This window comes from Dasypus novemcinctus, chromosome 5 (assembly GCF_030445035.2).
Source record: "Dasypus novemcinctus isolate mDasNov1 chromosome 5, mDasNov1.1.hap2, whole genome shotgun sequence".
Taxonomy (NCBI): Eukaryota; Metazoa; Chordata; class Mammalia; order Cingulata; family Dasypodidae; genus Dasypus; species Dasypus novemcinctus.
Window position 1 is genome coordinate 135,809,312 of NC_080677.1, and position 25,476 is coordinate 135,834,787.

General features: G+C 37.7%; 1 protein-coding gene across 10 annotated transcripts in view; it reads left to right on the forward strand.

Annotated features, from left to right (window-relative positions):
• The window catches only part of DPP6 (dipeptidyl peptidase like 6), a 1,316,366-nt gene that overhangs the window by 741,673 nt on the left and 549,217 nt on the right, over nt 1-25,476 (forward strand). The window lies entirely within an intron of this gene.

Here is a 25,476-nt window from a genome sequence, read left to right on the forward strand (position 1 = left end):
TAAAGCGAGAAAGCAGCAGATAAATTTAGAGAATAGCCTCTTCCCCTACTGCCATAGACTCTTAATAGACCTTGCTTTATGGTCTTTTGTTTTTAATGCTCCATTCATGGAAAAAAAATAATTGCCAGTTTTTCCAGCAATGTGGACACATTTATAAATTTTTTGGACTTCTCCCAATCAGATTATAAAAGTAATAACACTCTCCATTATCATCTTCCATTTTCCCACACCACTGGAGAGAGAAAATGCAAGTGTGCCTTCGGCTTAGAAACCTGTCCACGTTAAAGACAGTGTTTATTATCTTAACTCACATACCTAAATCTCTTTTTCATGTTCCAGTTGTGGTCCATAAAATGAGGAAATTGTCCACAGAAATCTTGATAAGTAATGCATTAGTTTGCCTTTACAAATCACCACAACCTTCGTGGCTTAAAACAATACAAATGTATTATCTTATTACGGTTCTGGAGCTTAGAAGACTGAAATGGGTTTCACTGGGCTAAAATGAAGGATGTTTCTTTCTGGAGATTTTAAGGCAAAATTCATTTTCTATTTTCTTGACTTTCACAGCTTCTAGAGATTGCAGCCTTCTTGCCTTGTGGTCCCCTTCCATTATAAAGTCTTTGAAGGCCAGTTGAGTCTTTCTAACACCGTGCCCTGATGCTGACTCCACTGCCTCCTTCCACAGTTAGGGACGCTTGTGATCACCTTGGCCCACCTGGATAACCCAGGAGAGCCTCTCTGTTAGAGTCAAAGGATTATCAATTCTTATTCCATCCTTTGCATCGACATCTTTGGGAGGCTATTATCCTGCCTACCAAGAGTGAAAACATTCATTACAATGAAGTAGTTTTCCTCAAGTGCAAGTCTTTGTTGGCCTAGGTAAGGACTGGTCCTCCTGACTTCTATTCTGGAGTCATGATATATGATAATAAGACCTTTGTAAATGAACAGAGAACTGGTTGAGGGATTAGGATCCCTAGATTCTAGATCTAACAGTTGCCACTTGACAATTGTGTGACCTTAAGTTAAATCTTTTGAGATTTAATACAACAATTCTTCCCTTAGGGATCTCATTTGTAAAATGAAGACTTTTGTCTTAAATCATCTATATAGTCCCTTCCAGGGTCCTCCAAGTTTGAGAAATCCTTTTGGTCTGAGGTGAAGGTTATAAGGAATAATTTACTTTGACATGGTTATTGCATTCTTGATGATTTATTACTATCTCAGATGCCTATAAAGTTTTATGCACATTTAGAGTTAATTATTTCCTCATTGTATAATTAAATGTAGATGAATCCCAGTTTAAAATGTCATATGGATAACTTATTTTTTCCATAAGAAGATGAACAGATGAACTTAGTAGCCACCTTCCTGTTACATCTGGAAATCAGGCCCTTGAGTTTTCTCAGGGTTAATTCATGGATTTATAAAAGGATTGGATATGAATTTTAACAGATTAAAATAATTTACCATAGGCACTTTCCAGAAATGGTTTACAAACTGTTTTAACAATGTTATTATTACTGTTGTTATTATTTTGCAAAGCCCCTTAAAGAAAACAGTGAGCATAAATTATAATTCGAATTGGTAAAAGTAGCTGTAACTATTGAAACATTACTGTCTTAGGTTTAGTGTTTTCCGTACATTAGCAGTTGGTGCTGCCCACCTGGAGCTCAGCTGTACAGCTCTCAACACTGTCCTGGTTTCGGCTCAACGGGCCATCTCTCATATGATGAAGAAACATTGGTTTAGTCCTGATGTGGACTTGCTAGCTAGTTGATCCATCCAGGACTGTAGTGGCATCAGGGTGATGGGAACCTCATCCTTCTCGTTTGTATACACGTTGGTTTAAAAATAATTTTATATATTTTTAAGCACTGATTAAACTGCTAAAATATGATTTTTTACATGTATTTTTATTTATTTTTAAAAGATACTTAGATTACATAAAATGTTACATAAAAAAATAAAAGGATTCCCATATGCCCTACTCCCCATACCTCCCACTTTTCTCCACATTAACTACTTGTTTCATTAGTGTGATACATTCATTGCAATTGATGAACACACTTTGGAACATTGCCACTAAGCATGGATTATAGTTTACATTGTAGTTTACATTCTGTCCCACTTAATTCTGTAGGTTATGGCCATATATATAATGACCTGTATCTGTCAGTGCAATGTCATTAAATATTATTTTAGAACTGGACTCAACTATCTTGCTCCTAGAGGGCAAGTAAGGTATTCATTATTGTAGGTTTGATTTTCCATGTAATCTTCCCAAGAGATTCACTAAAGTTTTCCTCTTACTTCAGCTAAAATATATGTAAGATTTTAACATGTTTTTTCTATTTTATTATAGTACTATATAGGAGATTGAAAATTAGCCAGTTACAGGACTACTAAGGTCTGCATTCAAAAAGAGAACTTTTACAATATAAACATTTCATTATTTACTTAGTTTGAGGACCGACTAAATACAAATAATTCTGTGGTCCTTTGAGCTAGGGTGATGAAAATGCTGTGACATGACTTCAGAGGACTTTACAGTTCTGTGGAGGAGACAAATGCATGTAGGAAATTCCTCTATTGTTCCATTTTGAACACAGTAGGGTGCTATTTATTTGCATCTAAGGTACTAAGGTAAATATTTTGTGTAACTTAAAAAAATCTTATTGCGTTAGCATATATATAACATAGAAGTTGCCATTTTAATCATATTTAAGTGTACAGTTCAGTGGCATTAATTGTATTCACAATGTTGTCCTACCATCACCACACTCTATTACCAAGACTTTTTCATCACCCCAAACAGAAACTATCTACCCAATAAGTAATAACTCTCCATTTTTCCCATTATTTCCATCCCCTGACCTCTCGTAACCTCTGATCTACCTTCTGTCTCTATGATTGTTTATTTTAGATATCTCATATCTAAATCATAGATATGATGAAATCATACAATGTTTGTCCTCTTGTTTGACTCAAAAAAGTTTGTATGAATAGACCATTGAACTGAAAATTCCAAAAGAATCATTTGTTACTTACCCAAGGAAGCAAGTGTGTTTATTAAGAGAAAAAGTAATATGTGAGATTTTTCTGACCAAAAAAATCACCTCTCCCTCTGGTAATGCTGTTTACTCATAGTTCAACACTAGTGGGTTTATTTTAATAATAAATAATTTTAGTAAGAATTTCTATGTACATTAAAATAGCAACCAAGATCATTAATATTTTAATGTTGTAAGCAATTTTAAATTTGAATCCCTTTTTCATTTTTTGCTTCCCCCCAAATGTACGGTGTTTAGTTAGAAGTAAATATTATTGTCTCTGTTACCAATGTCCTAAAATTAGGGATAAACGCTTTCTCTGTTGTTTTGCATTCATGAAATGGTTTTGAAAAAGCTTAAGATTAAGTAAAATCCACACTGTTGGCCATAGTTTTTGGAGGATATATTTAAGATTTATCTCTTAGGATTGTGTATAGTTGAGAAGTTGATATATGCATCCACTTTATTCTGTAGAATTTTTCTTTCTTTCTTAGAAGTAAAGTCACTTTTCCAGAGTTGAATAATTTCGTACTCCAAAGTTCAGTGATTTATAAACAGTCTTCAACCTTTGTAAGAGGCTGAACTTGGTTAAAATATGCTCTTCTAACCTAATGTGGTATGTTAGAAAAAGTTATTATGGGAAGTAGACTTGGCCCAGTGGTTAGGGTGTCTGTCTACCACATGGGAGGTCCACGGTTCAAACCCTGAGCCTCCTTGACCCATGTGGAGCTGGCCCACTCACAGTGCTGATGCACGCAAGGAGTGCCGTGCCACGCAGGGGTATCCTCCCCCGTAGGGGAGCCCCACGCACAAGGAGTGCGCCCCGTAAGGAGAGCCACCCAGTGTGAAAGAAAGTGCAGACTACCCAAGAATGGTGCCGCACACACGGAGAACTGATGCAGTAAGATGATGCAACAAAAAGAGATACAGATTTCCATGCTGCTGACAACAACAGAAGCAGACAAAGACGAACACACACAGCAAATGGACACAGAAAACAGACAACTGGGAGAGAAATAAATTTTTTAAAAAATCTTAAAAAAAAAAAGAAAAAGTTATTATAAGGTTTAAAATATTTGCATTTAGTATTTAATGAAATATTATTTTATAAAAACTGTTTTTAATCAGTAACAGAGTAGACTTAAAGCATTGTTTTCTCCTTATCTCACATTAATATCAATGCTGGGTTTTTTTTGTTTGTTTCTTCTGGATAATTTTGTATATGTGCACCTTGCATTTTCAATTTTAAGCTCTCCAAGGGAAGAAGCCAATTTTTACTGCTTCTATAGCCATTAGAGGGCCTTAAATAGTAGTCTTTAGACATTAGGCATTCTTTTAGTGCTTGAATAAATGGGATAAAAAAAGGTAGGTAAAATTCTAAGATTAACTTCTAAAAGGATACTTTGCACTGCCTTGCCCAAGATCTACCAGGCAAAACATATGAAACATAAAGTCTTTAGCGGTATGAAAACTCTAAATCAGGGGTTCTTAACCCTTTTTGTTCTATGGATCCCCTTTGCCAGTGATATGAAGTGAATTCTACTGTAATTTATTAATTGCATGCATTCATAAGTGAAGGAAATGATAGATTTCAGTTAGAAGTTAGAGAAAGATAATAAGTTGATATTTTTCAATTCAAGCTCACGGGCCCCCTGAAATCTTTCCATGGACCCCCTGGTTAAGAACCCCCACTCTAAATGTTCCTGTATCTTTTAATCTAAATCATCAGCATTTTGTGGTTTATATTAGTACTTCAGTCAAAAGCACTTTAAAAGAAACATAACTCTGTGTTCCACAATCTGAATAAGAATTTGTTCATTAGTCTGGGCCATGTCTTTCTGTTTCCTAGTCTGGCTTTTAATTTTTTGTTGGTGTGCCTAGGCAGTTGTTTAATTTTGATGGGTTTATTGAAATGGTTAGCTCCTCTTTCTATTCTGGGATTTTATTTTGTTTTGCTTTGTGTTAATGTTCCTCTTTGACATGTGGTTCCACTAAGTCTATATTCTTATAGATGTCTGTGTTTCCTTGAAAAAATATTAAAGCCGTAGAAAAGGAAAGAGAGAAGAGAAAAAGAATAACAGTAATAATAAAAAAGAATATAGAAAAGGAACCGTAAAAGAACCAGGAAAAAAATTAGTAATAAGAGAGAAAAATCATTAAAAATACAAAGGAATAAGAATGAAAAAAAGGTAGAGTAAAAAAGTGAAACAAGAAAAAAAAAATAGAATAAAAGATGAGAAAGAGGAGAAGAAGAAAAAAATTAAGACCAAACAAGAGATGATGGAGTGAGAGGACAGAAACAGAGGAGGGGAAAACGAGAGAAAGAAAAAAAAATAAAGAAACTAAGGAGAAAAAATAAGGAAAAGAAAAAAGGGAAACAGAAAAAAACAACAAACAAAAACCCAAAAAATAACGCAGGAAAAACAGGCCTCTAGGAACTGTCTCAGGCTGCCGTGCTCATCAATCAGTCACCCTGCAGCCTGCCCTCCACAGGTAAAGTATCCAGTTTGGGTGAATAAAATAAAGAATAAAAAAGAATAAAAAAAATAAAGAATAAAAAAGAATAAAAAAAAAATTAGGGAAACGGACTTTGGCCCAGTGGTTAGGGCGTCCGTCTACCATATGGGAGGTCCGCGGTTCAAACCCCGGGCCTCCTTGACCTGTGTGGAGCTGGCCATGCAGCAGCGCTGATGCGCGCAAGGAGTGCCGTGCCACGCAAGGGTGTCCCCCGCGTGGGGGAGCCCCACGCGCAAGGAGTGCGCCCGTGAGGAAAGCCGCCCAGCGTGAAAAGAAAGAGCAGCTTGCCCAGGAATGGCGCCGCCCACACTTCCCATGCCGCTGACGACAACAGAAGCGGACAAAGAAACAAGACGCAGCAAATAGACACCAAGAATAGACAACCAGGGGAGGGGGGGAAATTAAATAAATAAATAAATCTTAAAAAAAAAAAAAATTATATATATATATTTAATAACAGATTGAAAAGCCTAAAACAACAGAAACCTCGTTCCTGTCACAGGATGCCAGCTGGATGCCTGACACCCAGTGGATCCCTCTCCTTAGGAGGTAGGGGGGAACTAAACCAGGGACCTAGCATGTGTGAGGCAGGCATTCCTACACTGAGCTCCCCCCTCCACAAGTTGGGTAGGCTTCTGAACGCTTATCCGACCCTCCCAGCCGTTTTCTCTCAGGGAGTTGGGCTTCTAACAGTTGGCCTGCTCTCTCCTGACTCACTCCTCTCTGGGGCTGCCTGCCTCTGCCTCCCCCCTCATTCACCTAGTTCCTGCCTTTCTGTTTCCCAGGGCAGTTAGGTATGACAGCCTGACTGATCAGGTCCCCCCTCCCATCTCTTGGGGCCATGTTAGTGGTGGCTGGGGTCTTTCTTGAGTTTTAAAGAAACTCCACCAGACCCATCTTCCTCCCAGGGAACGTTCTCCCCCCACTCAGTTGGTGCAGTGACCCAGGGGTTTTACCGAGGCTCTTCGCCTTGGGGGTGGTGTATACTTGCCATTCCTAGACCCCTGGGCCAGTAACTCTCGTTTTTTGATTGGCCTCTTTGTCTCTCTGTTCCTTCTCCTCTTGGATGATGCGCAGCACTCTCCTGGTCTGCAGATCCCCAAAGCAGCTCCCTGATATAGCTTTTTGTCCTTCCTCCATTTTTTTTTTTTTGAGAGAGGTGAGCCTTGGCTATCTATTCAGATGCCATCTTCCTGGAAGTTCTGAATAAGCTGAGAATTTTACATAACTTCTGTTGAGATAGTTTTGTTGAAAATTGGAAAGTGAAAGTATGAGTTGACTCTAGCATTTTATAAAATATTTCAATATTATTGTAAAGAAAGCTTGAAAAGTCAGAAATCAGTCAGAACTATTGGCCTCTAGAGACAGAAAAATGGTCTAAATTTTTGTTTATTGTGGATATCCCCTTTTTAACATAATACACACCAATCAAATAAGATGTTTTACAAATACGGTTCGCATGATTAAAGTATTTGGAGGAATATTGCATTTTGAAACTAGAAAGAATACTGAAGAATATCTAGGCTTTTTCCCCAGGCAATGTAGTAAAAGGAAATCTGATTTAGAACCAAACACCTGGCTTCTAGTATCTTTTGCCAGTTTACATCTGTATGATGTGGGCAAGTCACTTAACCTCTCTGTGTTTCAGCTTCTTAATCTGTAAAATTTCATCTTACCCTTGTTTTAATCAAATTATATGAGATGTAAAATCCCTTTGAGCTGGTCAGCAGAATCCAAACATTAAGCATTAAACTAAGGCGTTCATTTGATACTTCTCTGACCATCTGACTAGGATGTGGCCTGGCAGGGTCTAGAACTGGTTTCTTCTGAGGTTCAGCCTCTCACATTCACCTTCCAACAGAAGAAAACATTTCATTTATTGAAAAGGCACAGCAACCCTTTCTGAAAGTTTAGGGGTGTTTGACTGCTACAGAGCATTGGTTTTAAGGGACAGCCATATATAAGACTATTGCCATTTTTAACACATTCAGGAGATGACATGAACTCGTAAAACAACCAGATAGTTTTAAAACTATGCTGTAACACAACTACTATTTATCTGAATATTATCAGGAAGATGTGTAATTGTCATAGCTGAAGACATGGAAACAAGTACCACTGTCTCAAAGCTGCTACCCAAATCAAAAGATGACAAATTACTGGTATCACAAAGACAAAATTCCTCCCTGTAGTCCTGAAAGTCACTAAATCAGGAGCAACAAAGCTCCTGTTCTTAAAGCTTGTGTATTTAAGATAAGGAAAAGCAGCACCCAAAGGCCATATTCCATGTCAGCTGATAGAGGTCAGGGCCTGATAGAAACATTCTGGACAGTGCTGTGTGTCACGTCAGCAGACACGGTATTTGCTATTATTGCCAACATCTAATAAGGATTCGGACCTGGTGCTGTCTGGTCTGTGGGATGCAGGCCAGCCTTTCTGACAGCTCTGAAGCCCAGGCAATCGCAGGCCTGTTGCCCATCACCAAAGAGTTAGACAGCGAGTTTCCACCAACCTTTCTGGCTTGAGGCCCTTCAGTGCTGGACATTTCTTTTCCTGGGGCCGCTGTCAACTCAGAGCTCCGGGCTGCTTTACTCTCCTTCAGTCCTCGGGCTATTCCAGCAGTCTTGAATTCATAAACAGGTTGCTGCTTCAGGCAGACAGGACTCTTGGCAATGGTCTAGCTTCAAGATGCAGGTCAGTCAGGAAGGCCCAGTGTTGTAGAAATGACTGTTTTTGTGTTTAACTTCTGCAACATTACAACAGGAGTGTACTTTGGTATTTTCTTTTTATGCTGTGCTGCATGCTAATAGCCATCACTTATTGATTACTACTCTGTGCTAGATACTATACCACATACTCTCTTTATGTAATCTTTAATCCTCACTTCAATATTGCAAGGTTGTGATGGTGAATTTCATGTGGGTCAGTTATTGTGGTGTCCAGGTGTTTGGTATAGCAAGCACTGGCCTGATTATTACTGTGAGGGTATTTTGTAGATGGATTTGCATCTATAGTCAGTTGATTGCATCTGTGGCTGATTGCATCTACAATCAGCAAAGGAGATTGCCCTCAGCAATGAGGGGAGTGTCGTCGTCCAATCCGTTGTAGGTCATCAAAGGCTGGAATGAGGATTTCAGAGGTCATAAAGAAGAAATTTCTGCCTCTACTTCAGCCAGCCAACTTCTTCAGGGAAATACAATTTCACCTTCATTGGTGTTTCTAGCTCTCCAGTTTGTGGACTGGTCTATGGAATTTGGACTTGCCATGGCCACTTGAGCCAATTCCTGTAATAGATGGGGGTTACTGCAGGTGATGCTCTATAGCCCAGTAGTTTCAAGGCTCTCAGACAGTTGCCAACAAGTAAATCAGCCTCTGTTTTTCTTCTTTTTTTAAATCCAAATCCTTGGAATTGATATTTGGAACCTTCTCTTTCTTCTAGAGCCTGTGCAGTGATCCTGGGCAAAGCCTGTGGCTCCCCTCAACTCTTTACTCTGTTTTTGTGGGCTCAGTTGGCCCATCTGCTCCCATGCCCTGATACCAGGCTGATTAAAACCCAGATATCAGCTTGGTCCAGAATCCTTGTCCTCTCCTTGTCCCTTGGAAGGGAAAATGGAGTAATGGCGGGGAGGAGGGGAGGGGAAGGCTTTAAATAAAGTACTTTCTGTTGTCCAAAATAACTCAAAGAAATGATAGCTGAAATAATCGTCAAGTAGTTGATCATTTTGCTTAGTCTGCAATCATATTAAATAAGGCTAGTTTTAAATAATTAGGTTCTAATGAATTCTGTGTAGTAAGTTGCTGGTTTTTCATAATAGGTGTTATTTGATGAGTTCCCTTGAAAATTGCTTATATTGTCACTTATTTCATAACTGTGGTCACAGTTTTTCAGTGCAAATATATACAGCTCTGAATAACTTGGGATCCCTTGCTTGTGATCTCTCTCAACATTTTGGAGAAAGGGCAGCTAAAATGGGAAAACAAGACCTTTAAAAGGGATATTCTCCTTTCTTAATATTGACTCAGAGGCATTGGGTAGAAAGTATGTCACTTTTCAGTCAGGAAGGGAAGTGCTCTTGTTCATACTAATCCAACTCAGGTGGTTGAGGAGACTTTCTGGAAGGGACTATATCAAGGTATGGGAGGGGTGTAAGGTGAGAATGAGATCTGAGGGCCCAGAGAGTAGCAACAACCTAAAACACATACCAGCCCTAAACTAAGCCTGAGGGCAAATGGTGGAAAGAGCATGGCTGGTTCTCAGTGAGAGCTGATGCCACAAGAACATGGCCCCTCTCAGTAGATGGAGTCTGGAAGGAGGCAGCCGCTGCCAAGAGACAAGGACAGAGACTGGGAGAGAAGTTCCTGGACCTTCTCACCTCCTTCCCAAAGTCCTCTGCCTGTGCTTCCCACTGGCTCAATCCAACCTGAAACCAGACTGCAAGAAGATGCATTGTGTAGGGATCTGGGGACATGGAAGAGGGCAGAAAAGGGTGAGGAATGAATTGCAGGAAAAGGCACAAAGGGAGAATAATGAGCACTGGAGTCACTGAGCTTTCGCTTTCAAAGATGTAAGAGTAAAGAATATCCAAGGGAAAGGGGTGGGTCTGAGGGAATATACAGGGTGGCTTTTGACCAAGTTTGGATTAGAGACCTGCTGCTGAATGAGAAAGCCTTAGTCGCCATCTCAAACCAACAGTCATACTCTGGCATCCTTGTATATTCCATTCATAACTCTTGTTTAGCATGAATTTGCTAAACTGATTTTTTCAGACGCAGATGTATGGTGGGAAGTTCCTGTAGATTGTTGATTCTCAAACTATAGCATTTATAAAAATCGTCTGGATGGATTGTAAAGAATGAAAGGTTTCAGGCTCTACCCGTATAAATTGCCTTTCAGTAGGTTTGAGAGGGCCCAGGAATCTGCATGCTAACATGTACATCTAGAGGATTCTAACATTGCTTCTGTAACATCATTTTTTTTTAAAAAGCAAGGTTATTTCAAATGTGTTCTCTTGCAGTGTCAGTTGGTTTCCTCCTTCTTTCCTAGGGACTCGATAATTATTTCTTTTGTCCAAAAACCTTTGGATTACTCCATGGAGAGATAGTAATTAAGTCCTGGCCTGAGCCATTTTTCTTCAGATAAGTGAACTAATTACCTTGACCTTTCCTTGTAGGTTCAATTTTCCAGCCTGATAATCATGGTGTTTGCTTTCTTTTAGGCTTACTACCGTTTCCTTTTATCTACTACATAATGTGCAAAGTAAAACAAAGATTTCTGTTTTTCCATTCATGTTGCATGTATCAAGGACAAAAATCCATTCCTCAGTTCTTCTTAATATATCAAAAATATTGGCAATTTAAAAAATCAGTTTTCCTATAACAATAAAGATGTCCTTAATTTTTATTTTATGGGACTCTTTAAAGATGTTGGGTCAGAAAAATGACTTTAACTGGACTGATAAAATTGAAGTAAAAAATATCTGGCTTAAGATAAAGACTTACCTGTCTTGTTCCTAATATGTTAGATTTTGCCACTTGAGGCACGAAATATGTTTTAATAGTTTCAGGTAGAAATTATTTGGAAATGAATCATGGAAACACCTGTTTTTAAAAAACCACTCTATACTTAAATTTTTTCCCTTCTCTTTAAATGCAGATTCATAATTTGAGCACAAATGTCATTGGTAGAGTCTGTTGACATGTGGGGCCATTTGCCCCTCCTGCAAAGGCGCAGGCTGCTGGACGCTTCTAGAGATTCTTCCTTCCTCTCACTCATAGTTGCTGCCATCTTTGGAGTCAGAATCTGCTCCTCACCCTCCTTGAAACTGATGTTCTCTTCTCTTTCTCGGTGCTTTTTAGATTCGTATTGTTCTATTTCTTCTTTTCTCCCACTTTTGTTGTGAGCTGCTCACCTGTGCAGCTGGTGGGGTGTTCTTTTGATCAATAGCACTTTCTAATCAGTGCTCTTATCTTCTGATCTATAAACTAACCCTTCACGCACTTCACTGAACTACTCATTGGATATTTGACTCTTTAAACATTTTAGATCAGTGCTTGTATGTACTCAAGAAACGTCTTTTTGATTTTCGTTGCTTTTGTGTTCATGGCTATTCCAGAGGGGACAGAATTTCATTTATGTCCTGGATTAATGGGATATTAATTGTGAATGTGAAAGAGAAAGCAATAGAGGGGCAATGAGAGAGAGACAGAGGGTAGAGATGTTGAGAGAGGAGAGACAGGAGGGCATGGAGAGAGTGAGAGACAGAGAGATTACCCCCAAACAAATGTGTGTTCCTATGACCCACTGCCACAGTTTGTGTGGGTGCGGAGGCTTGGCCTCTGGGCCTAAAGGTTCTCTGATGTCAGTGATGTAGACTGGCCTATTAGGGAGTTATTTGCTTTGGTCCACTCTGGTTCCTTGGGCTAATCGTTATCAATGTTGTGCTTTTAGCACTTTGATGAAAAGATAAGAGCCACCAATAAGGAAGATCAAGTAAATGAGCCAGTAAAACAGAAATCTGAATGTGCATCCAACAGGCTCACTTGTTGATTATTGATGGACATGTGTCAATTGTTAAATGTTAGTTCAGACTTGTTCTTGCCATCTTAAAGTTGTGTGTTGTCTCCTGAATATGAAAATACAGTGATTAGAAAACTGGTTTACCGTCCTGAGATATATGCGCCATTGATTTTGTAATTTGTTGCTACCTTCTACTTATAGTAAATGGTCCATGATACATAAAAGAAATTTATGTCAGAGCTTTTCACAGTGAATAAATATTAGGAAAAAAAATACATCTAGACAAAAGAACAAAGCAATGGAACTGATGATTCTGTGGCCAGGTTTGGGGGGCTTATCTTCTGATAATTTTCATTGCTGCTCTGTGAACATTTTATGTTTAAAATATTGCTGATATTTGACACATTTTAAGGCACAATGGGAGAAATAACCAATTTTGGTCTTTCTCTATACACCTTTTATGTCAGTGAACGAAATAATTAATTAATAGTTGCCTTCATCTGTAAGTTATTATAGATGGCTCATAAACTCCTTTACTGGCTTCCCATTGCATTTTGGATCAAACACATAATAAAATTGTCAGCAAGGCTGGGCCTGTTTTCTCTGTGCCTTTTTCTCCACTTTCACTCTGTCATTACCTTCCAGCCACATCCTAACCCCCAGAATTTGTGAATGTGTTAGGTTACATGGCAAAGGGGAATTCACATTGCAGATGGAATTGCGATTACTATTCAGCTGACTTTAAAAGAGAGATTATTCTGGATGATCTGGGTGGGATTAATGTGATCACGAGATTCCTTAAAATTGAAAGAGAGACAGAAGAGGAGGTCAGAGTGAGGCAATGTGAACAGGGCTTGCTTGGCCTGTGGTGCTGACTTTGAAGATGGAGGAAGAGGCCGTGAGCCTGTGTGTGGGTGGTCTCTAGAAACTGGAAAGGATTCTTAGCTAGAGCCTCCAGAAGGGAAGGCAGCCCTGCTGACACCTTGATTTTAGCCGGGTGAGTCCATTTTGAACCTCTTAACTACAGCACAGTAAGTTGATACATTTACAAATTGCCACTCTTTGTGGTCATTTGTTACAGTAGCAAAAGAAAATTAATATACTTTATTCTGGTGGTGGACATTGGGGTTGTATGCAGTTTGGGATCCATGAAAACTGCTGCTCCATATATTCTTGCCCATTTTAACACATTTCTCTTTGATACCTACCTGGAATTGGAATTGTTACATCATAGTGCATTTGTTTCAGCTGTAGTAGTTATTGACAAATGGTTTTTCAGAGCGATTATATCAGTTTTCAGTATATACCTGACAATATATATTGTCAAGTATATTCCATTCTTGACCATACTTGGTAGATGAGTCTTTTTTATTTAGCCATTCTTGTGGGTGTATACTGGTATCTCATTTTGCTGATGTCTAATCAGGTATTGAATACCTTTTCATATGTGTATTGGTCATTTTAATATACTCTTTTGTGAAGTTCTTATATTTAATTGGCTTCTCTGTCTTTTCCTTATTAATTTATAGTTGTTTTTATATATTCTTATTTATTTACAGGAGTTGTTTACATATTCTGGATTTGAGTCCTTTGGAGGATATAGTATTGTGAATATCTTCTTCTATTCTAGTTTGCCTATTCCCTATCTTAATTCTGCCAGTGGATGAACAAGAAATTCATAATTTTAACATAGTCTTCTTTATCAGTTGTTTCCATCATGGTTATTTTTCTTTATTTCCTATTAAAAAATTCTTTGTATATACCAAAATCAAGAAGATAGTGTGCTATGTTTCCTTTGAGATGTTTGGTTGTTAAATCTATGTTTTATCCAGCATTGATTCTGGTGTAGAGTAAGGAATAGGGGTCAAGATAACTTTTTCAATATGGACATGCCACTGACTCAGCTTCATTTATTGAAAATACCATTTTTTCTTCTGTCTTCTGGAATGGCAGTTTTGTCATATATAAACCAAGTGTCTATATCCATGTTGATCTGTTTCTCGATTCTCTCTTTTCTTTCATTGCTTTGTCTATCTTGTGTCACTATCACATTGTCATGTTTACTATAGATTTACAATAAATACTGATAGTAGTATAGGTCATCTAACTTTGTCTTCTTCAAGATTACTCTGGCTATTCATAGTTTGTGTCTTGTTTTGTTTTTTATTTCTAGAATTATCAGGTCATTAAAAATGGTGCTGCTGGTACTCCACTGAAATCTTCCTTCTTGTCCTCTGTTTTCTTGAACATATTAATGGTAGTTTTAAAAAAATCTTTGGGGAAGCGGACTTGGCCCAGTGGTTAGGGCATCCGTCTACCACATGGGAAGTCTGCGGTTCAAACCCCGGGCCTTCTTGACCCGTGTGCAGCTGGCCCATGTGCAGTGCTGACGCGCGCAAGAAGTGCCGGGCCATGCAGGGGTGTCCGCGCGCAAGAAGTGCCGGGCCATGCAGGGGTGTCCCCGGTGTAGGGGAGCCCCACGCGCAAGGAGTGCGCCCTGTAAGGAGAGCCGCCCAGTGCAAAAGAAAGTGCAGCCTGCCCAGGAATGGCGCCGCACACAGGGAGAGCTGATGCAACAAGATGACACAACAAAAAGAAACACAAACTCCCATGCTGCTGACAACAACAGAAGCAGACAAAGAAGACGCAGCAAATAGACACAGAGAACAGACAACTGGGGTGGGGGAGGGAAGGGGAGAGAAATAAATGAATAAATAAATCTTTAAAGAATAAAAATAAAAAAATCTTTGTATGATAATGGCACTATCTGGGTTTTCTGTAGATCTGTTTTTTGTTGTCTGTCTATCCTTTTGGTTTTAGTTGCTGTTGACTCCTGGTATACTTGGTAATCTGTTATTGAGTGCCAGATATTGATTATGAAAGACTGAGGAAAATTATTTGTGACTCTTGTTGGCATAATCTTCCTCCAAAGAGCCTTTATTCTTGTGTCTGATAGGACAGAATGGGATATGAACAGATGACCTTAATCTAGTGTGGAATTGAGCTAATTGAAAATGGTGTTTCAGCCCTTATAATGGCTGGACTGTTTCCCGTTACAGGTCATTTCTCCTAGGGAGTGGCCATCCATGGATCCCAGGTGGAAGCAAGTACTATTTAGCACCACCTTTCCTCCTCAGTGGACCCTGAACACTGATCAGATTTCCTCTGTCTCTTGAGACTACCAAAAGCTTTGTTCTGCCTCTTGGCCTCTTAGCTGCTGCTTTCTTTTCGCCTTTGGCCGCTGTTTAGTAGAATAAACATCAAATGCCCCAAAGAGAAGAGCAGCACCAAACACTGGACTCAGACCTTTCTGCATCCCTTCTTTTCTCTCTGAGATATTGGCCCCTGAAGTCCTCATTGCCTTAGTAGATCTATCTCCAGTGCCTTCAAAGAGGTTTTCCTTTATTCTTTCTTTTTTTTTTTAAATGTATTTCATCCAGCCTTTCACACGAGTTTTAAAAAATTGATATGTTTATATTTTGAAAGAGAGCAAGCTTTTATTTTTATTTTTATTTTCATTTTTTGAGGTATCAGGGCCAGAAATTGAACCTGGGACTTCATATGTAGGAAGCTGGTGCTCTAACCACTGAGCTACATCAGCTCTCCCCATGAATTTTTATACAGATTTTTTATTTTCAATCTGGGGAGAATGGTTTTATATAAACTACTGTGCCTTAGAAACAGAAAGTCATATTAATTTTATATACTTCTGAGTTTAGAAGGCCCTATTATGAATGAATGAGTAATGGACTATTTAATTTACCAGAGAAGAACATTTTAAACTTGGATACTTTGAGCAGACATGGAAATGTTTAAGCAGACTTTTAGCTTTCTGAAATCAGATGGTGTATACAATTGCATTATCACTATAAGATTAAGCACCCAGTATAAACAATTGCATAATCACTATGAGAACTGAACATTAAATAATTGTATTTCTATGTGATTATTCAGATCATAAGTCAGTGAGCAACAGATATCTGTATATGTATTGTATTTAATTAAGTGACTTTGGGGAAATTTTCTTTGCTAAAAAGTTAAATTAAGGAATTAATCTCAAGTGGTAAGAGGCCCAAATCTTCCCCTTTTAAAAATCTTATTGAAAATGTAAACCAGGTGTTTGAGGGAAAGTTGGTTTTGTGGGAACTCTGACAATTTTTTAATTCTCTTTTGTTTTGCTGTTCAAATCTCTTTTATGACCAGTCTTCCCTGATTTGCTCCATTTTAGATGGCATGATTGTATCCTGGCTGCTAATAAGTTCTCTGAAGCTACATATTTATTAGACTGAAGTATCTGAAAATGCTAATATACAGACCTTTTTTTTTCTCTCTCTCTCTCTCTCATTACAAAAGTGGCTGTTTAACATGGATTTACTGACTAGATTCTAATCTAGAACAGCTATAGTTTAATTTTTGAGTAATTTTTTTCTTTTTGAGTAATTTAATATCTAAACTAGTAAATACCTCAGGAATAGCCTATTCTCTTCAAGACACTCACCAATATTCTGTTGTTCCAGTGGTCTCAGCTGGCATTTGCTTCAGCTTGCGTTAGCCTCCTCCTGTCACAGAAGGAACTCTACTACAATGCTGGTATATGTTGATAAGTGTAGATTCTTGAGGGCCTGTTAAGGTAATTGTTAAATTTTTATTAGAGTTTCTTTCCCAGGGAAAAAAGAAATACATACTAGTAGAAAAATTGTCTTTTCACATTAAATAATATGTCAAGTTAGCAAATTAGCTATTTTGAAATTATAAGCCAAATGAGTGTTAACGTTTTCATCTGGCTTTCTCATGTCGTTTCACCTGAATATGCCACAAAAATTGGAACACATGACTTCACTGGTGAACATGGAATGCCTTCTTAGAAATATAGCAAGGCTCGGATGTATTGAACTGCTAGACTTGACATCTTTACATGCTATGCATTCAGCTCCTTTAGTCTCAAGTTTCGACTCAAACTAGTTTAAGTAAAATGGTAAATTTTGAAAAACCTTCATAAAGAAACAGAATGTCTTATTAAATCCAAGGGAAAAATTTCTCCAGGAGTCAGAAGGAAAATTAAATCAAGAAACGGAAAATCAGTAGGGACTCATTCACTGTTTCTTTGCTTCTCAGTCTCTCTAAACCAGTCCTCTTTCTCTGCAAACCTGCTTTCTTTTTTTCTGTATCCATATGCTGCATGAAGTAGACACTTACCTCCCCTTAACCACCTACCATTCTCTTGGTTCGGGACAACAGACAAAAACAAACTGAAGCATTTTAATCCCAAACCTAAAATTCCAGGAGCATGTCTGACCCAGGTTAGCAATTACCTGTAACTGGAGAGTGTCACAGAGCAGAAATGTAGGTCCTGGGGTTCCACCGGGGAGAAGGAGGCGAGTTGAGATCCTTTTGCTTGGGCGCTTTTTGGAAGGCATTTAAAACTTTGCTCAAATTATTTTAGGCCTTGACATTAAATTGCTGGTGGTTCTTGCCTTTGAGACTTGTTTGCTGCTTACTTAATATTTATGGCGTGCCTGTGCACATTTTTGACATTGATCAAGGACATGTTAAGCTTGCCAAAGGTTTGCCCACTATAGAAATTGGTCTTGAAAGTGCCTATAGGTTTCAGTGAGTCCACACAAAGATACCCATTATCTAAACATGCTTTTAAGACATTATTATGTGGGAGAAACAAATGCTCAATTTTAAATTTTTCAGATTACTTGCATTCTCACAATTTCACTTGAAGAGAATTATTCACAGCATGATATATTGTGAAATTTCTTTATGATTATGTCACAGTGTTGTTGCTTTGGTGATTTACAGAATGACGTGAAATCTTCAAAGTATATCAAAATAGGTGCTAGTTGAACTGAGTTCCTAGGGTGAGAATAACATATATTTTTAATTATTGTCACAAAGCAGCTGGCAGCTATAATCAATTAAAGTGAAAAGCCTAAAATAATTTGAACTCTGTTAATTTTCAGGTAAAAAGAATGAATATGACATTTAAAAAGTTAGATATTAAAATCAATAATTAACCTTTTTTTCCTATCAAGAAGAGCTGATAGAGCAGAGACTCACATTCCAAATACAGTTTTTCTGAACTGAGATAGTTGTTCTTATTAATGATGGTGAATATGATCTCAAAATGTGATGCCCTCACACAGTGATAGAACATTATGTTACATAAAATAAATAGCCAACTTCAGAAGTTTCCAAATTAAGATGAAAAGGAGAGTGGATCCAGTCTGTGCAAGAAACAGAGAATGAGCTGTGGGGACCGGTGGTGGAATCTGAATTCCATTATTAACCTGGAGGAACTGGTAGACAGTGTTAAGAGAAGGGTGTCACCTTTGAATTTGTGTCTGATAGTACTAGGACCATCATCAACTCTTCTTTCTCTAAGATAGTAATGATTAATAGTTATCTCTCTGTCCTCAGAAGTAGGACCTGTCAAAGTTAATTTCTAATTAATGCAGTCAACAGACTGATTACCATCACCTCCCATCCTTGCAACTGTGATTGCCTCAGCCTTTCAGAAATGGCTGCCTAGCGGACTCAGGCCCCTCGTAGTCCAGTGCAGAGTCATTTGAGTGGTATCAGCATCATTTTGTACCTTGCAGTCATATCCCTCATCCATCCCTCACACATGCAAAAGCACATCAAAGTACTTAGCAAAAGCAAAGAGGACAGTCATAAGTTAAGGGGAGAATTTCAGGGACTAGAAAAGTCTTCTGTGCTAAGATTTTGTGACATTTTATTGACCAGCGGGTTAGGATTTGCTCTCTGACAAGATGGGCTTTTGTTTTTGCTTTTGGCCTAAATGGTTAAGCTACTGATTCACACATATCTTCTGAATTTTTTTTAAGTCATCAGTTAACTAAACTTGGTCCAACTATTTCCTTGAAAAGGCCTCTTTCAGTTTTGAGAGCCAGAAATGTCTAGCCTTATATACTTCTGAAAGCACCCTAATAGAAGAGGAGATTGATTGGTTCAAAGATGAATTATTGTGAGAAAAATAAGTCCATGTATTTCCTCCTTCCCTAGTGAGCAGGCCATCTGGTTGACCTCTCTGTCTTTAGCTAAGGGAAATAAAATGCAAAATTACCAGCTGTCCCCATCGTAGCTGGCAAGACCTAGACTTTTGCTGTCACTGCAGCTCCTGCCCTCCTCCAGCCACCCTGATGATTGCTGCATTTCCAGCTTCCTATGTTCTGATCTTTGGCAGTGGTGGTGCTTCTTTAGGGAAGGCTTTAGCTTTATTTTGAAAATCTTATTCCAATCTCAATTCTGCTGAATATTACTGTCCCTTTGGCTGTATGATGCTATACTGACACTGCATAAAACCAAGCATACTATACAATATGTACCCAAAACAAATCAAGGTTCTTAGAGGAACTTAAGACTTTATTTTGGAGTCATCCTTCATTGGGAACCCAGCTAAAGTTAGCATTCTCATTTCCTCACATTAGAGCTTAGGCTGCCACAACAAGAAGAGGACAGAAGGAATTGGACATCTCTCTCTCTTTTACTCTACAAAGATTAGGAAATTGAATGAGCTTTTGAGTTCTTTCCACATTATATCTCACAACATTGCTGAAATATATTTATTTGGCAGTAATCATAATAAATAGTATCTTATGTTTTTGAACTTTAAAAAAATTATACTGTGGCTTGAAATATATTTGCTTTTAATTCTTATAACCCCTAAGCAAAAGAATGTTTTTGTCTACCACCCTTTCTTTTATTTTTCCCACCCTTGCAAACTACACTTTCTCTGATTTTGTGAAGCAAAAGATATGACAAGATATGAAACTCAGGCTGAGATAAGATGCATTAGACCTCTAGCATTACTTCATATAAGCACTTGTTGTAAATACAGAGCAGCTGTGGGAAAAACAATATGCAATGGAGTCATTTTCAAATCAGTTCACAGAATATTGTGGCTGTCTTTGAATAATTATTAATCACTATTTTAATTATTATTACTCTTCTCTTTCAGATGTATAATTGGCACATAAAATATCAAACTAAAATCACAAATCACTGATACAATAACATTCTGTAAAGATGTGTTTTATTATTTAAAACAACCTAGGTTTAGTTTGTTTTTAGTTCATTGTCTTCTTTTTGCCCGAGTTAAAAAAAATATAAGAGCAACAATTATGTCACAAGAGACATGGGGAATGCCAACTATAAATGTCAGGTTTTAGTTCCCATTGCTGTTTATGGCAATGTTAATGCTACTGGGCTGGTATTAACCCTTTCCCTTTGGCATCAGTTAACAGTTGCTCTCCTGCCAGATAGGCCAGCAAATAACAGTCTCTTCTCATGAAGGCATCCATGCCTTCCTTCCACCATTCAGCACACAGTCCCTGGGCACTAGAGTGTCCCAAGTTTTTTACCAGGCATTGAGAATACATCATTGTGACTATCCTCAAGTAACTTGCTGCTGATGACAAAGAAATGTAAAGACATAATTTAATAGCACAGTGATGTTACAGAGAATGTTTACAAAGTGTTGTAGTTGTGCCCAGATGAAAGCCAGGGAAGTCTTCCAAAAATGTCAGGGTGATATTTTACCTAAGTACTAAGCAATAAAATTGGTTCCCTTGGTGAAATAAAGGTAGGGAAATTCAGGTAACAGAAATAGTATATGCCAAGCCATGGGGGGCATGGAAGTGAATGACTTGCTCCAAGAATAGGAAAATATTCTCAGAGATTGGGGAGGAGCCTAGACTTGGCATCGAGAAAGAGCTGAAGAGAAGGGTAAGCTTGCTATGGAATAATGCACTTCTCTTTGGAGAACAGAAGCCCAAAGCCTCAGAAAAGGCCCTAACTGCACAAGAGGCACCTAAATGCATCCTGACAGTTCTGCTGTAGTATAACCTGTTTGGAATAGCACTGTTGATTAATTTTTTTTCTACAGTGTATCTGGAATTCAACCACTTTGGCCACCTCCACCACTACTACCTGGAACAAACTACTACCACATCTCCCCTCCTTGCTGGTCCCTCCTGTTTCTACTTTGTCTTGCTGTTGCTTTTTCTCCAAGCAGTAGCCCTCTTCTTGATGTGTCTCAACAGGTATTAGATTCATTCACTGTTGTGCTCAAAAGTCCTTTTTCACTCAGGTCCAAGCCAAAGCCCATGCATGCCCTGGCCTTTAAGACCCTGCCTTATCTGACCCTTCCCTAGCACTGTACCCTCTTTTCTCAGCTCTGATACCTACTCATGCCACTTTAGCCCACTGGCCTCTGTACTGCACCACCACTCCCAAAGCACATGCCATCCCACAGACTTCCCTCTTGCTGCCTTCTCTTCCTGGATTGCTTTTCTCAGGTGTGGGCCTGGCTTGTGTCTTCAGAACCAACAGAGCTTTCCCTGACCTCCTCCTATACAAACAGCTCACAGAACTCTCCCTCCGCCTCCTTTTTTTCCTTCTTGATGTGTTTATCTGTTTATTGTTTGTTCCCCTACGCCCACACTAGATATAAGAGAGGAAATGATTTGTTCCTTACTATATCCAGGCATCAGAAGGGACTGCAGAACAAGCCATAGATAAATGTTCATTGAATAGATGGATAGATGGAAAATTTGTTCTCCTTCTTATAGCAAATGGTTAATTGTTAAATGCTGTATCATTTTATTGGACCTCTCAGATATGCATATGGAGCCAGACAGAAAAGGGAATATATTATAGTCCTTGCTTCCACCAGTCTAGGCAAAAATATATAATTATACTGAGAAAAGCACTATGGAAGCTTAACTTTTCAGGGGATAATTTATTGACTTTTCTTGCCCTTTATGAGAAGCCAGGTCAGTTCTACTCAAATTTTCAATACTTCAATCCAGGCAAGCTAAGCAGAGGAAGTCTAGATTTGAGGAGCTAAATTAGAGGTGCAAAGAAGCACATATTAATGTGCATTCTAAATCAAAATTCACATCTATGCTCTTGCTATAGCTTTGTAAAAAATAAGTGTTCATATAGACAAGGACTGGAAGTGAGTATGGAAAAAAACGAAAACTACTTTGATTTGTTCAGTTGACAAGACTGTTCATGATTTTTCTTTTTAAATTTGCTTCTCATTACAATTGTTACAATACTGTTTGTATAGTAAAAAAAAAATTACCTGAACTCTGAAAAATGAAAATTGGCAAATAAAAATGGAATGTGATAAAGAATGCTTGTCTTCCCGTGGTAAAATTGCTGCCTGCCAGGCAGTATGATGCATGTGTACTTAACATGTGAATCAGAATCCCTTCTTTTAAGTGGGATGTATTATCAAGCCTCTTTGGTTATTTTATTGTGTGTTCTTCCATTTAAATATACATAATAAATTGGTTCTCTGTGCAAAATCTTTTCTTGGTCCAGTGGGTATATAGGAAGCATTGTTTTTAGCCCTTTTCTGCCTCTCATTTTTCCACTTTTACTACCAACTTCAAATTTATTGCAACTATTTCCTTCCCATGTGTGTCCATAGAACTTATACTATCTTGGGCATTTTAAGATCATCTGTTTCCACCTTCCTCTGTGAGGGATTAACCCTGGTAGATGTTCATCCTTCCTGCGCTCTTCTTGCTAAAGCAGCCCATTCCACATTAGTCAGTACAAACGGTTGGAGATTAAGTCTTATTGGTACACAATTCTGCCTCTGTGAAATGGCCTCTTGGTTCTAACTCAGAGTAAATTTTCTCCATCTTCCATGTAATAATGTTTCAAATACATGAAAATTCTATGTATTTGGGTTTTGAGACTGAATGCTTCCTTCAGTTTTACTTCATATGACATGTTTTGCAAACATCTTAATCAGTCATCTTTCTAGACACATTCTGCATATGCTTATCTCTGAGAATATCCAGCCTGACCTGAACGTAATATTGCAGGTATGGTTGGATTTGAAAATTGAACAACTGGGATGTCACGAGGATCTCTGTCATTGCAGTGTTCATTCAAATGCACTTTTGCAAGTAAACCAATTACACTACTGGCTGGTCAAGAAATTTATGCAATGAAAAAGTCCTGGATTTTTTTTTTTTTGCATATAAACTGTGACCAATGAACATATTATATATTAGATATATTTAAATGGATGGTGGTAATGGTAGCACATCCTTGTGAATGTAATTAATAGCACTAAGATACATTTTTGCATGTGGTTAAAAGGTGAAATGTTAGATTGTATATATATGATAACAGAATAAAATTTGTTTGAAAAACCATGGAAATGCACAACACAAGCAATGTACACTTAAGTTACACCATGGACTATAGTTAATAGTACAATGATAAAAATCTGTTTTCATCAATTGTAACAAATATTGCACACCAATGCAATGTGTTAATAATAGTGTAGTATGGGATTCCTGTATTTTATGCATACTTGTTCTGTAAACCAACAACTTCTCTAATAAAGAAAAAACAAAATTGAGAGTTCTAGATTAATTCTTATTACAAACAAGTTTCAAGAGTTATCAAATGTTCTAACTAATGAACATAATAATATTAATTTTATCATTCTGGATCTTGAGTTAGGTTGGTTGTATAAACAGTACTACTGAGAGATTTATGCTATTCACAGATTTGTTGAAAACAGCTTATTTTATTTTTTGACAAGGTGAAATGAAAAGCTGCTAAAATCAACAAGGCCCCATTGCTTGTCTTTGGTTTTATCTATTCATTTTCTTGCATAATAAAAACTTACCAAATAGGCAATAAGATCGACTCAGTATAACATTTTGTAATGATCTCTTGCTTTCGTTTAGTATTATTTTTAGGTGTAAAAAGTCCCCTATTTTCTTCTACACAGATCAATTTTATTGGTACATATTAATAAAGCATACAATTCATCCAAAGTATGCAATCTATGGTATTTAGTATAATCACATAGTTGTGCATTTATCACTTCAATTATTATTACAGCATTTTCACTATTTCAGTAATAATAAGCAAAAACAGACAAATGAACAAGAAAATTTTTCACCTCTCAGTCTCTGTCTCCCCTGCTGTACATAGCTACTATTTCTGGCTATTCTTTACACAGTTACTTTTTTATTTATTCAGCAATTTTATTGAGATATATTCACATACCATACAGTCTCTGCAAACTGTATAATCAATGGCTTTTAGTATAATCACAGTGTCGTGCATTCATCACGTGCAAAAAATTGTAGATCAATTTCATTACCCAAAAAGAAAAACGCCATACCCCTTAGCAGTCACTTCTAAATTCCTCTATATCCTGCTCTAGCCCTACATAACCAGTAATCTAATTCCATCTTTATAAATGGATTTATATTTACATTTATATAATTGGAACCATATAAAATATATTACTTTGTGTATGATTTCTTTCACTTAGCATAATGCTTTTTGACTGATATTAACATCTTGTAACATCAACATACCTAACATTTGTTCAGTTTCAAAAAAAAACAAAACTAACCTGTCGTATATGCAATGTTATCCATATTATATTTCATGTGAGAGTTTAGAGTTCCATGTTATCTAATGAACTTTTGATTTTGGGTGGAGAAATATTTATGTATTGAATTGTCTATTTTTGGTGACTATCTCCGTTCTATTTGGTTTTGACTTGGGGTTAATGTGAATTGCAATTAGTGGCATTGTAAGAGAGAGTATTCTGAGGTCTATGTATAGAGAGAAGTGGTGGTAGTCCATTTGCTATGATATAGTGTAGCTAAATGTCCCCATTTTCCCTGGAGCATCTAAGTTATTCCAAGTAATTATTAATTTATGATCATTAATAATTGTTATGCTAATTAACATAGAACTTTAAAAATTATAATTAAAAGTATATAATTTCTCTTTCAAATGACTACATTTAGAATTGTAAGTTATATAATCACCCTAATTTGAAGGGAACCAAAAAGTTGTTCTCAGCAGCCTGTATGTCTGTATTAGGCAAAGGGGTGCTGATGCAAAATACTGGAAATGGGTTGGTTTTTATAAAGGGTATCTATTTGGGGTAGAAGCTTACAGTTACCAGGCCATAAAGTGTAAGTTACTTCCCTCACCAAAGTCTATTGCCACGTGTTGGAGCAAGATGGCTGCCAAAGTCTGCCCGGCTTCAGTTTTCCTGGGTTCCTCTCTTCCCAAGGTTCATTTCCCTCCAGGCTCGGCTACTCTGTTCCTCTGTGTGCTTATTTCCTGGGCTCAAGGTCAATATTCCAACTTCTCTTATTTGTGGTACAGTTTTTCTGTGAGTCTTGGTGGGCGGGGACTTGACATTCTACTGATGTGGCCCAATGAAAGCCTTAATCATTATTTAATCAAGTAAAAGCAAAACCTATGAATCCAATACACTCTAAAATGCCCAGAGGAAAAGACCAGTTTACAAATGTAATCTAATATTTCTTTTTGGAATTCATCAATAATACC